An 11,150-nucleotide genomic window follows, 5' to 3' on the forward strand; every position below is an offset into this window, starting at 1 on the left:
GCCACTAGAAAGCAGTCTGACATTCGGTCGATCATGCGAATGGAACACCCTTGCAGCACAACCGATTTAGAGGAGTTACAATCTGAGCAGCATTCGGGATAAAACAGATGGAATAGGTCCATCATCAGTGTTCTGCCAAAAGGCAGGTTTTCACATGGTAGTTCTCCAGGCTGTCCGGTCTTCTGCCATCCTCTTCAGGTCTGCATAATTTCCTCTTCCCTCTTGTATCTCCTTCTTCCTCTCAATCGTCTCCCACAAACCAATCCTTCCAAAGCATCTGCTATCAAGCACTCCCTTCTCAATGAATGTCCCAACCAGTTCTTTTTCCTTTCTCTTACAACCTTCAGCAGACATCTCTCACCAACCCTTTCCAATACTCTTTCATTACTCACTCCTTCCATCCAGTTTATTCTCTCCATTCTCCTCCACATCTCAAATGCTTCTAACCTTTTTTCATCCTCTCGTCTCAGTGTCCATGTTTCTGCCCCATATAGTGCGGCACACCAGAAAAAACATTTGCCAAGCCTTTTCCTTAGACCTCTATCTAATTTGCCACATAAAGAGTCTCCTCTTTGTGTTGAATGCCTCCTTCACTCAAGTCGTCAGTTATTGTGCTTGCAAGATATTTAAATGCACTTACTTGGCTAATGGTAGATTGTCCTATTTTAATATTGCACAGTATGCATCTTGCACTGATGACCATACTCTTTGTTTTTGCTGTGTTTATTTGCATCCCATATTCCACACAAGGTTCATTCAGCTCTTTCAGCATGTTACTCACTGTCTGCTCACTTTCTGCCACTAATACCATGTCATCAGCAAATCTTATACATTCTATTCTCTTTCCACCAGTACATATTCCTCTTTTCCCACCTAAGCCTTTCGCAGTAATCTCTTCAAGGTATGCATGCATTAAATAACAGTGGGGAAAGGCAACAACCTTGTCTAACACCTCCTCCAATGCTGCTTCCTTCTGACATTTCATTCCTTTCTGGTGTAAATATAGATCCTGTATCAGTCGTCTCCTTTCCTCTTCAAAATATCTATCAGCTTGTTCCACCAAACTCTGTCAAAGGCCTTTTCTAAATCTATAAAAACAGCAAAGATTTCTCTACCTTTTTGCATATTTCTTTCCCCTGTAGTTCTTAACAGTTCCTTTTCCTCTTGTTCCTTTTCCTATTCTAAATCCGAACTGCTCCTCTGCAATCTCTCTATCCAGCTTGCCATATAGCCTTCTATTAAACTCTCTCAGCAAGACTTTAGCTGCATGAGAAATTAGACTGATGGTCCTATGCTCTTAACATTTTTTAGTGCTTCTCTTTTTCTCTATTGGTATCATAACTGTTGCAAGGAAGTCCTCAAGCCATTCCTCTTTGTCATATATCTCATTACAGAGGTAGATTATTTCTTTTCTTGCCTTGTTTTCCAGACTCTTCAACAGTTCTGCTGGCAAATCATCAATTCCACATGCCTTCCTATTCTTCATCTCCTTCAGCACCTTTTCTACTTCTGCTTCCAAGATGGTGAATCCGTTTCCAGCTTCCTCTTCAACCTTAATTTCGCTTTGTATTTCATCCCCCTTATACAGACATTCAATGTATTCTTGCCATCTGTTCAAAACCTCCTGTGGTTCTTCTGCAGGAGTTCCATCCGCTCTTTCTATTACCATGTTATTCCTCTTTCTTTTACGTTCAAAAACTATCTCACTAGCCAGTCTATACATCATTTCATATTTTCCCTCTTTCTCCATTTTCTCTATTTTGTTGCATTTCTGTTTCATCCATTTTTCCCTTGCTTCTTCAGTTTCTCTTCTTAATTCATTATTCAGTTTCCTGTACCTCTTTTTGCCTTCTTCAGTTTCTACATTTTTTCACTTTCTCTGCTCTTCCATCTTTTTCAACATGTTCTCTGTTATCCATTCTTTCCTGGTACTTTGGGATACTCTAATTCCTTTTACTTCTTTGGCAGAGTCCATGAGTCCTTCCCTCATTTTTATCCATTTGTCATTAACACTTTCATCAACACTACCTCTTTCCCATTTTTCCATAAATCTGTTTTCCAAATCTGATGCCTTTCCTACCTCTTTGAGTCTTTCTATGTTAGTCTTTCTTTTGCTTTACCTCTCCAGACTTTTTTCAACTTCACTTGTATTTCTCCCACTACTAGGTTATGGTCTGAATTTATATCCACTCCTGGATAAGCTTTGGCATTCTTCAAACAGTTCCTAAATCTTTTTTGTATCAGGATGTAGTCCAACTGATGTCTTTCCCCATTAAAATTTGATATCCATGTGTAACATCTCCATTTGTGGTGTTCAAATAATGTGTTACCCACTGCTGATGAATTTTCTTTACAGAAACTAATTAGTCATTCACCTCTCTCATTTATTGTTCCTAATCCAAATTTTCCTACTGTATCTTCATCTCTTCCTTCACCCACCACTGCATTCAGGTCCCCCATGATGATAATGTAGGCATTTCTATTTTCTTTCTCGATGAGTTCTTGAATTTTCTCATAATATTCTTCCACTTCCTCATCTCTGTGCTGGCTAGTTGGCATATAAACCTGTATTAACACCAAATCTTTCGAATTACCCTTCAGTCGTATCATCAGTCTTCATCACTATATTGTACCTTCATTACCTTATTTTTCAGGTTTTGCCCTATCTATATTCTTACTCTGTTTTCACCACTCTTGATTTCCCCTGAGTAAAAGAGCTTATAATCTCCACTTTCTATCTTGCCATTCTCTCCCCATCTCATTTCACACAAACCTAGGGCAGCTAATCTGTTCCTTTTCATCTCCTGTTTTGCATTCTCCAGCTTTCCTGCTTGCAGTAGTGTCATCGCATTCCATATTCCAATCCTTATCTTTCCTTTTTTCACTGTACCTTTCTTCCTTTCAAATATGTCTACTCTCAATGTGTTCGCCTCCCAGAGATCCGAATGAGGGGATGTTTTAACTCCGGAATCTTTCACATGGAGAGACATACCGTGTACTGCTTGGGAATGTAATGTGGTAGTTTCCCATTACTTTCCACATAGGCAGTAGGATGCCCAGCCTAAAATCAGCTGCTCACTACGAGTCAGACGCTGTCTGTAGCCACCCCTCTGGGATACAGTCGCTACTTGTACTCTTTTTGTACCCAAACAGAAAAGGTGCCTCTTCCCCCAGCTTCACCATTCCAAAAGACTCTTCCTCTGCTGTCACTGCCTTTGAGGTCTTATACATATAACAGAAAATGACAGGAAAAGGATATGGTGAGGACAGGTTTGGGATAGGAAAGGGGGAGCAATAGGCCATTGTGGGACACACTTTGTCTGGCTCCTCCCCTTTGGCCTGTCTGGCTTGGGTGATCCTTCTGGTAGCTAAGCTACCGCTGGCATAGCTCTCTGGATCCAGAGCACGCAAAGCTCTCGCCCACACAGACAGTGCTACGTTAAGGTGGTGTCTCCTGAGGAGGTGGAATAGGTTAGCTTCTCCCTTAATGCTTGCAATTCTGAGTGCAGACAAGTCGTGAATGGCTACTAAGTGTGACTGTGATGGATGGATGCTGTATCCATTAATCACATGGCCAAGAAAGAGAAAGAAGGAAACTTAGGACAGCTGCATATCAGTCCCACTTTGGACAACACTTCAAACAATGCCTCTAAACTTTGTAAGTGTTCTGACAGCATACAACCAGAGACAACTATATCATCTTAATGGGATATCAGTTGCTCGAGGTACCTTTGGAAAATAGATGGGGCGGAAGTGCTTCGGAATGGTAACTGGGACAAACTGAAATAATCCCTTGTGTGTGTTGATCACAAAAATCTTCTTTGACCCTTCATCTAAATACAGTTGCAGGTAGGGCCCTGGAGACCAATTTTTTTAAAACAAATGATCCTGACCTAATTTTTTCCATCAAACTGTCAGGGCAGACAACAGATAAGAATCAACAACAGTTTGTGGGTTGATGGTTGATTTAAAATCTGCACAGAGTCTCTGCCCAACTAATGGTTTAGTAAGAACCATCAGGGGTGATGCCCATTGTCTGGCTGACATTGGTTTGATGATGTCACTGCCCTGCAACCACTGCAACTCTGCAGCAACCTGTTCCTGTAACACATATGGGGCAGGACAAGCCTGAAAAGACTTGGGCTGCGCATTGTCTTTCAATGTCACATGGGCCTCAACCACTTGGGTCTTGCCTAAACTACCTTGGAACAAAGAACTCTACTTGTCACATAATGCATTAATATGGGCCAGAAACCCAGATCAATTAATTTATAACACCTTCCCGTGAATTGACAATCTGAGAAGGTCAAAGCTATCCATGCCAAAAATGTTAGTAGACTCGCAAGAGCACAGAACATAAAACAACACTGTTTTAGTAGTACCATCGAACGTGGCTGGTAAGCTGCGCACTCCAAGCGCTGTAATAGGTTGTCCATTGTATGCTGACAACATGTTACATGATTGTGAAGCTGTGAGCTACCTAACCAGCACAGAAGGGACACAAAATCTCCTTTTGATTAGCATCAACCAAATATTGATACACTTTGTCAAAGGTTTGTGTTTGCTGCATTCACTTTGAAGGAAATGATATTATATATTCATATGAAGTTCACAATTTTGTATTCATGTAATGCTTTCTAACAATGAATATGAACATCTGTTACCCATGTTTACATTGGTGAACTACATTACACTGACATTTAAGGCTACGGTTTCAAAAGAACATGATTGTCCGAAACTGTTTGCCACAAAAAATGATTATCATCACAACTGTGACAAATATTGAAACTCAAGGATGAGCTAGATAAAGTAACATAACATGTTAACAACTTGGGGGAGACGAATGAAAGTGAGGGAGCATGCTGCCAGAAGTCTCCCAGTTGTGCACAGAAAGTTCGATGACACATGGTGCATGGCCAGTGTAACTGTAGTGCTAAACAGGATGGCCCCACAAAATGAGGCAGTTGAACGAACAGAAAAAGACAGAGAGAGAGATAGAGAGTTGGGGACGGGGGTGTTGTCAGCAATCAGTGAGCAGTTAGCACATCATTAGGAAACTAGAAGGATGAAGTGTGACAAGTGAAGCCCAGAACTTCAGTATTTTCATGTACATTGGAAGTGTTCTGAACCACAGGCACTTCTTTCTGAAGGAGAAGAGGTGGTTAATCATGCTCAGCCTCAGCAACAGATATCTGCTATATTATGCAATAGGCAAGAAGGGACCTACATAAAATAATGGGTGCAATTACAGCCACAGTTGACAGATCTGCAAGGCATGCAATATCATGCTTTGCAGTGGCATGGTGACTGCTTGAAGTTGGTCTCTTTGCCCAGGAAGCAGTACAGTGTGTTCCATCGACACTCGCACATTGGCAGCACCATTTGTGACAGTGCCAAGAGCGTAGGAATAGGACCCACAAGAAGTGGGTCACCTGGTTTTCTCATATGGGAAAAAATTCAGTACAAGTAGTGATTCTGGATGTTCACTCATATGGGGAGAGGAGGGAATACGTAAAGCACCCCAGAACATTGTTGGACATGATCATTTTAGGGGTCCAGGTGTTTGGTATGGGCAGGCATAATGCTGCATTAGTGTACTGACTCCCAAATCTTTTAACATGGTACACTCACTGATCAATGTTATAGATGTGGTGTCACCGCCAGACACCACACTTGCTAGGTGGTAGCCTTTAAATCGGCCGCGGTCCATTAGTATACGCCGGACCCGCGTGTCGCCACTGTCAGTGATCGCAGACCGAGCGCCACGACACGGCAGGTCTAGAGAGACGTTCTGGCACTCGCCCCAGTTGTACAGCCGACGTTCATAGCAATGGTTCACTGACAACTACGCTGTCATTTGCCGAGACGATAGTTAGCATAGCCTTCAGCTACGTTTGCTACGACCTAGCAAGGCGCCGTATTCAATTGATATTGAGATTCTATTAATGTATCATCAAGAGCGATGTTCTACAAATGTGGATTAAAGTTAAGTATTCCAGAAGCTACATACTTTTCTTTATAGCACTCATTACGTATCCTGTTTCAGACCTCACGCCAGCCTGCGTGAGTTTAAGCGCGTGCCTTTCGGCTTCCTCTCATTGTGTCTAGGCTGTCTTGTCTAGACACAACATATTTGGCGACGAGGATGGGATGGTCGTATTGCTCTAATTTACTTGTGTCATGGCTTCGCCACAATCTCCAGATGTACTGTCCGAATTTTATCGCTTGCAGAATCAGCAGACGCAGGCGTTATTGGATGCCCTTGGACAGCTCGTCCAGGGTCAACGTGCAATGCAAAACGATGCGGCAGCCGCCGCTCCACCGCTACCACAGCCACAACACGCAGTTGCACCACCTTTTCGTCCGTTTGATGCGGCGATGGAAAGCTGGACGGAGTGGTCACGCCAATTTGGTTTCCATCTCGCCGCCTACAGAATTCAAGGTAACGAGCGGCAGCCTCACTTATTGGCGTGTGTAGGGGTGCAGACGTACCGTGTATAGTGAAATTATTTGCCCGCCGCGACGTAGCAACTCTGTCCTACGAAGAAATTTTGTCTGCATTAGATGCATATTTCAAGGAATCAGTCAATGTAGTTGCAAAAAGGTATACGTTCTTTCGTACAAAACGTACGGCCGGTCAAACTAATCGGGAGTGGGTTGCAACTTTGCAAGGCCTTACAAGGGATTGTGCTTTTGAGTGTGAATGTGGACTCCCTTATTCAGACACTATGGTACGTGATGCAATTGCACAGAACGTTTCTGATGTTCGTATACGGGAGCAAATTTTGAAACTAGTCAATCCCTCCCTTCAACAAGTGATAGACATATTGGATAGGCAAGACACACTTGACTTTGCTCAGGGATCATTTGCAACTTCGCCAGCCGTGTGTCACGTTAACCGGCCCGCCGGGCGAGCTGCACGGAACAGTAAACAGCCCTCGCGCTCGTCCGTGCAGCTGCCGCCAAGCTCTCAACCACGTGTCCCGTGGCAGCAAGCAAATGCAGTGCTAAAATCATGCCCGCGGTGTGCAACCAGACATTCGCGTGAGAATTGCCCGTCACGCCAGGCTATTTGCTTTTTCTGTAATAAAAAAGGAGATGTTCAGAGTGTTTGCCAGAAAAAGCTCAGAACGGACACTAAAAACCATTCCAGGCCCTTTGCTTCGCGCCGGAATCGAACCAAGAATACTCAGGCTCGTGAACCTTCGCCCATGGACATTCATGTAGCTCATTCCACTCCGCCCAGTTCCACTCTCTCTAAAAGTGACTTTGTGCATCCCACAAAAAGTGTGCGTCGACGTCGCCGGTAATCACGTCAATTAGCAAGTGATTCTGTACCAGTGTCTGTTCAAATTGCACGAGACAGTCGCTCTTGTCGTCAACAGGACAATAAACTTTTTGTAGATTTGGACATTCATGGCAACGTGATCCCATTCCAGCTCGATACCGGAGCTGCAGTTTCACTAATCAATCACGACACATACAAGCAACTGGGCACACCTCCGTTGCGTGCCGCAAATGTTACGTTAAATAGTTATTCAAATCAGAATATCCCTGTGTTAGGACAGTGCAGCCTTCTTGCAACGTACAAGGGACAAACAAAACTTGTGTCTTTTTACGTCCTTCGTTCTTCTTCTGCAGTGAACTTGTTTGGTTTAGGTTTATTTCAGTTGTTTAACTTGTCTATAGTAAATCAGGTCCCATCAGTGAACCAGACTGTGCCTTCAGCCAGTGTTTCTCGTCTATGTGAAGAATTTGCAGACATTTTTGTACCGGGCCTCGGTTGCGCTAAGAACTATAAAGCACATTTGGAACTGAAAGTAAACGCGCAACCGAAATTTTTCCGAGCGCGCAATGTTCCCCACGCATTGCGTGATGAGGTCGCAAGAACATTAAATGATTTGGAATCACAAGGTGTGATTGAACGTGTGCAGGCTTCTCTCTGGGCCTCACCCTTAGTAATTTTGCCGAAACCTTCCAGAAAACTGAGACTTTGTGTGGACTTCAAAGCTACAGTGAATCCACAATTAGTGATTGCAACTTATCCTTTACCCCGCCTGGAAGATCTTTTTAACAAACTGTGCCCGGGTAAATATTTTTCGAAGTTGGACCTAGCAGATGCGTACTTGCAAATACCAGTGGACGACGAATCCCAGCGCGTTTTGGTGGTTAACACGCATCTTGGATTGTATCGATTCAAAAGACTGCCATTCGGGTGTGCATCTGCCCCTGCATTGTTTCAGCAATATCTGCAAACTGTTTGTGCGTCGGTCCCTACTGCAGCAAACTATCTGGACGATATTGTGATCTCCGGAAAGACGGAAGAAGAACATTTAGCCAACCTCCGAACATTATTTCAGGTCTTGCGACAAAATGGTCTTCGCTTGCGGAAGGACAAATGTGTGTTTTTTGCTCGCGACTTACCCTATCTGGGACATGTAATCAATGCCCAAGGCATACATCCTAGTCCAGAGCACCTCCATGCCATACAAGACTTGCCTTCGCCGCAGAATTTGAAGCAGCTACAGAGTGTGTTGGGAAAAATTAATTACTATCATCGTTATGTTCCCCATGCCTCTTCCATTTCAGCTCCGCTTCATCGCTTACGCCGTAAAGGTGTTCCGTTCGTCTGGACGACGGAATGCGAACGCGCCTTTCGCCAGTTGAAATCGGCGTTGCTTTCAAATACCGGTACTTGCCTTACGCCATTCGATCCCCAGAAACCCCTTTTGTTGATGGTAGGTGCATCGGATTTCGGGATCGGTGCTGTGCTTGCGCACAAAGATGGATCGCATGATCGCCCTATTGCCTTTGCGTCCAAATTGCTCTCGTCTGCGCAAATAAATTATTCATAGATCGAGAAAGAAGCTTTGGCTCTCGTATTTGGTGTTACTATGTTCCATGATTTCTTGTATGGTCGTCACTTTACCATCATCACAGACCACAAACCTTTGACATCACTTTTTCATCCGGACAAGCCTGTACCTCCACGTACAGCGCAGAAATTTATTCTCTGGTCTATTTTCCTCTCGCAGTACCGCTACGATATCTTGTATCGGTCCACTACTAAGAACGGAAACGCTGCTGCGTTGTCCCGTTTGCCCGTTGCTGAGGATAGAGCATTCGATTCCTCCGAACTTGCTTGCATGTTCATTGATTCGGAAACCGATGACGTGGTCGAATCGTTTCCGATTGATTTTCGTCGTGTAGCTACAGCCACAGCTGCTGACCCTGTCCTTGCTACCGTTTTGCGTTTTGTTGCTACGCAATGGCCCTTGTCAAAGTCACGGATCCAGGATCCGTTGGTTCGCCGATTTTTTGCTCACAAGGAGAAACTTTTTGTTCGACGTGGTGTTTTGCTGTTGCGTTCTGATAATGATCAGTCCAGTGTCGTGGTACCACGTTCGTTACAGTCCTCTGTCTTACGGCTTCTCCACCAAGGTCATTGGGGCATAGTGCGAACGAAACAACTTGCTCGTCAGCACTGTTCTTGGTTCGGCATCGATGCTGCGATTACGAACATGTGCTCTTCTTGCATGGCGTGTGCCGAACAACAATCCGCACCACCGCGGAAATTCTTTGCATGGCCGAAAGCCACTTCCCCTTGGCAACGCTTGCACATAGATTTTGCTGGTCCATTTTGGAATGCTCGATGGTTGGTTGTGGTCGATTCTTTCAGTAATTTTCCTTTTGTTGTCAGGATGTCTTCCACGACGTCATCTGCCACCATCCAAGCATTATCTGCTATCTTTTGCATTGAAGGTCTTCCGCAGACTATTGTTTCCGACAATGGCCCACAATTCATGTACGCAGAATTTCAGTCATTCTGCAAGGCCAATGGTATTCAACATCTGACATCCGCGCCGTTTTCGCCTCAGTCAAACGGTGCCACTGAACGATTGGTCCGGACTTTCAGGTCACAGATGTTGAAGTTACAAGAGTCGCATTCTCGGGAGGACGCGTTATTGCTCTTTTTGTCATCGTATCGCTCTCAGCCCCGAGATGGTCGCTCGCCAGCTGAGTTGCTCCATGGTCGTCCTCATCGAACCTTGATGTCTTTGCATCCGCCGCAGCAGGTTCCTGTGCAGCGGCAGCCACCTGTTTTTGCTCCAGGTGACGTTGTATACTATCGCCACTATCGAGGTTCACGGCGTTGGCTAGCAGGGCGCATTCTTCGCTGCCTCGGCCGCGCTACGTATCTGGTTTTGGGGGCCTCTGGTGAGGTGCGTCGGCATCTCAATCAGCTGCGCCTCTGTCGTCGCACGGGTTCTGCCGCTCCCCGTCTGATTTCAGCGACGGTGCCGTCCGGTCAGCGCCCTGGGGACCCATCTACTGGCTCGCCTCATCCCCAGGTGTTACCGACGATGCCTTCCATTTTGCCCCATGGCGACGCGCCGCCGCCGCTGCCTGTTCTCCCGCCGGCGACGCCCGCAGTGGACGCTTCGATGCAGCCGCCAAGCGCCTCCCTGGATCACGCGCCGCCGATCGCTTCCCGTGACCAGCTGTCCTCCGACATGGAACTCTTGCCCGCTCCGGACCAGATGTCGTCTTCGCCCGTCGGGTACCCCGACGCGATGGAGGTCGATTCTTCGGCCCCTCCTGTCTCTTTACGGGCGCATACACCGCATGTTGGCGTGCACCCTGGACTAGGTTTTCAGGCGTTTCCTAGCTCCCCTCGGACCGAATGGCCGGGTGCGGGTGGCACAGCCTCGCCTGTTGTTAGGCTCCCCACCTCGTCGCATACGTCAACATGGGGTCCTCCCCACGGTGGGCGGAAGCCTTATAACACAACCGTACGCCGATTTGCGGGGGAGGAATGTGGTGTCACCGCCAGACACCACACTTGCTAGGTGGTAGCCTTTAAATCGGCCGCGGTCCATTAGTATACGCCGGACCCGCGTGTCGCCACTGTCAGTGATCGCAGACCGAGCGCCACCACACGGCAGGTCTAGAGAGACGTTCTGGCACTCGCCCCAGTTGCACAGCCGACGTTCATAGCAATGGTTCACTGACAACTATGCTCTCATTTGCCGAGACGACAGTTAGCATAGCCTTCAGCTACATTTGCTACGACCTAGCAAGGCGCCGTATTCAATTGATATTGAGATTCTATTAATGTATCATCAAGAGCGATGTTCTACAAATGTGGA

Source organism: Schistocerca nitens, chromosome 3 (genome assembly GCF_023898315.1).
Source record: "Schistocerca nitens isolate TAMUIC-IGC-003100 chromosome 3, iqSchNite1.1, whole genome shotgun sequence".
In the NCBI taxonomy this organism is placed as follows: Eukaryota; Metazoa; Arthropoda; class Insecta; order Orthoptera; family Acrididae; genus Schistocerca; species Schistocerca nitens.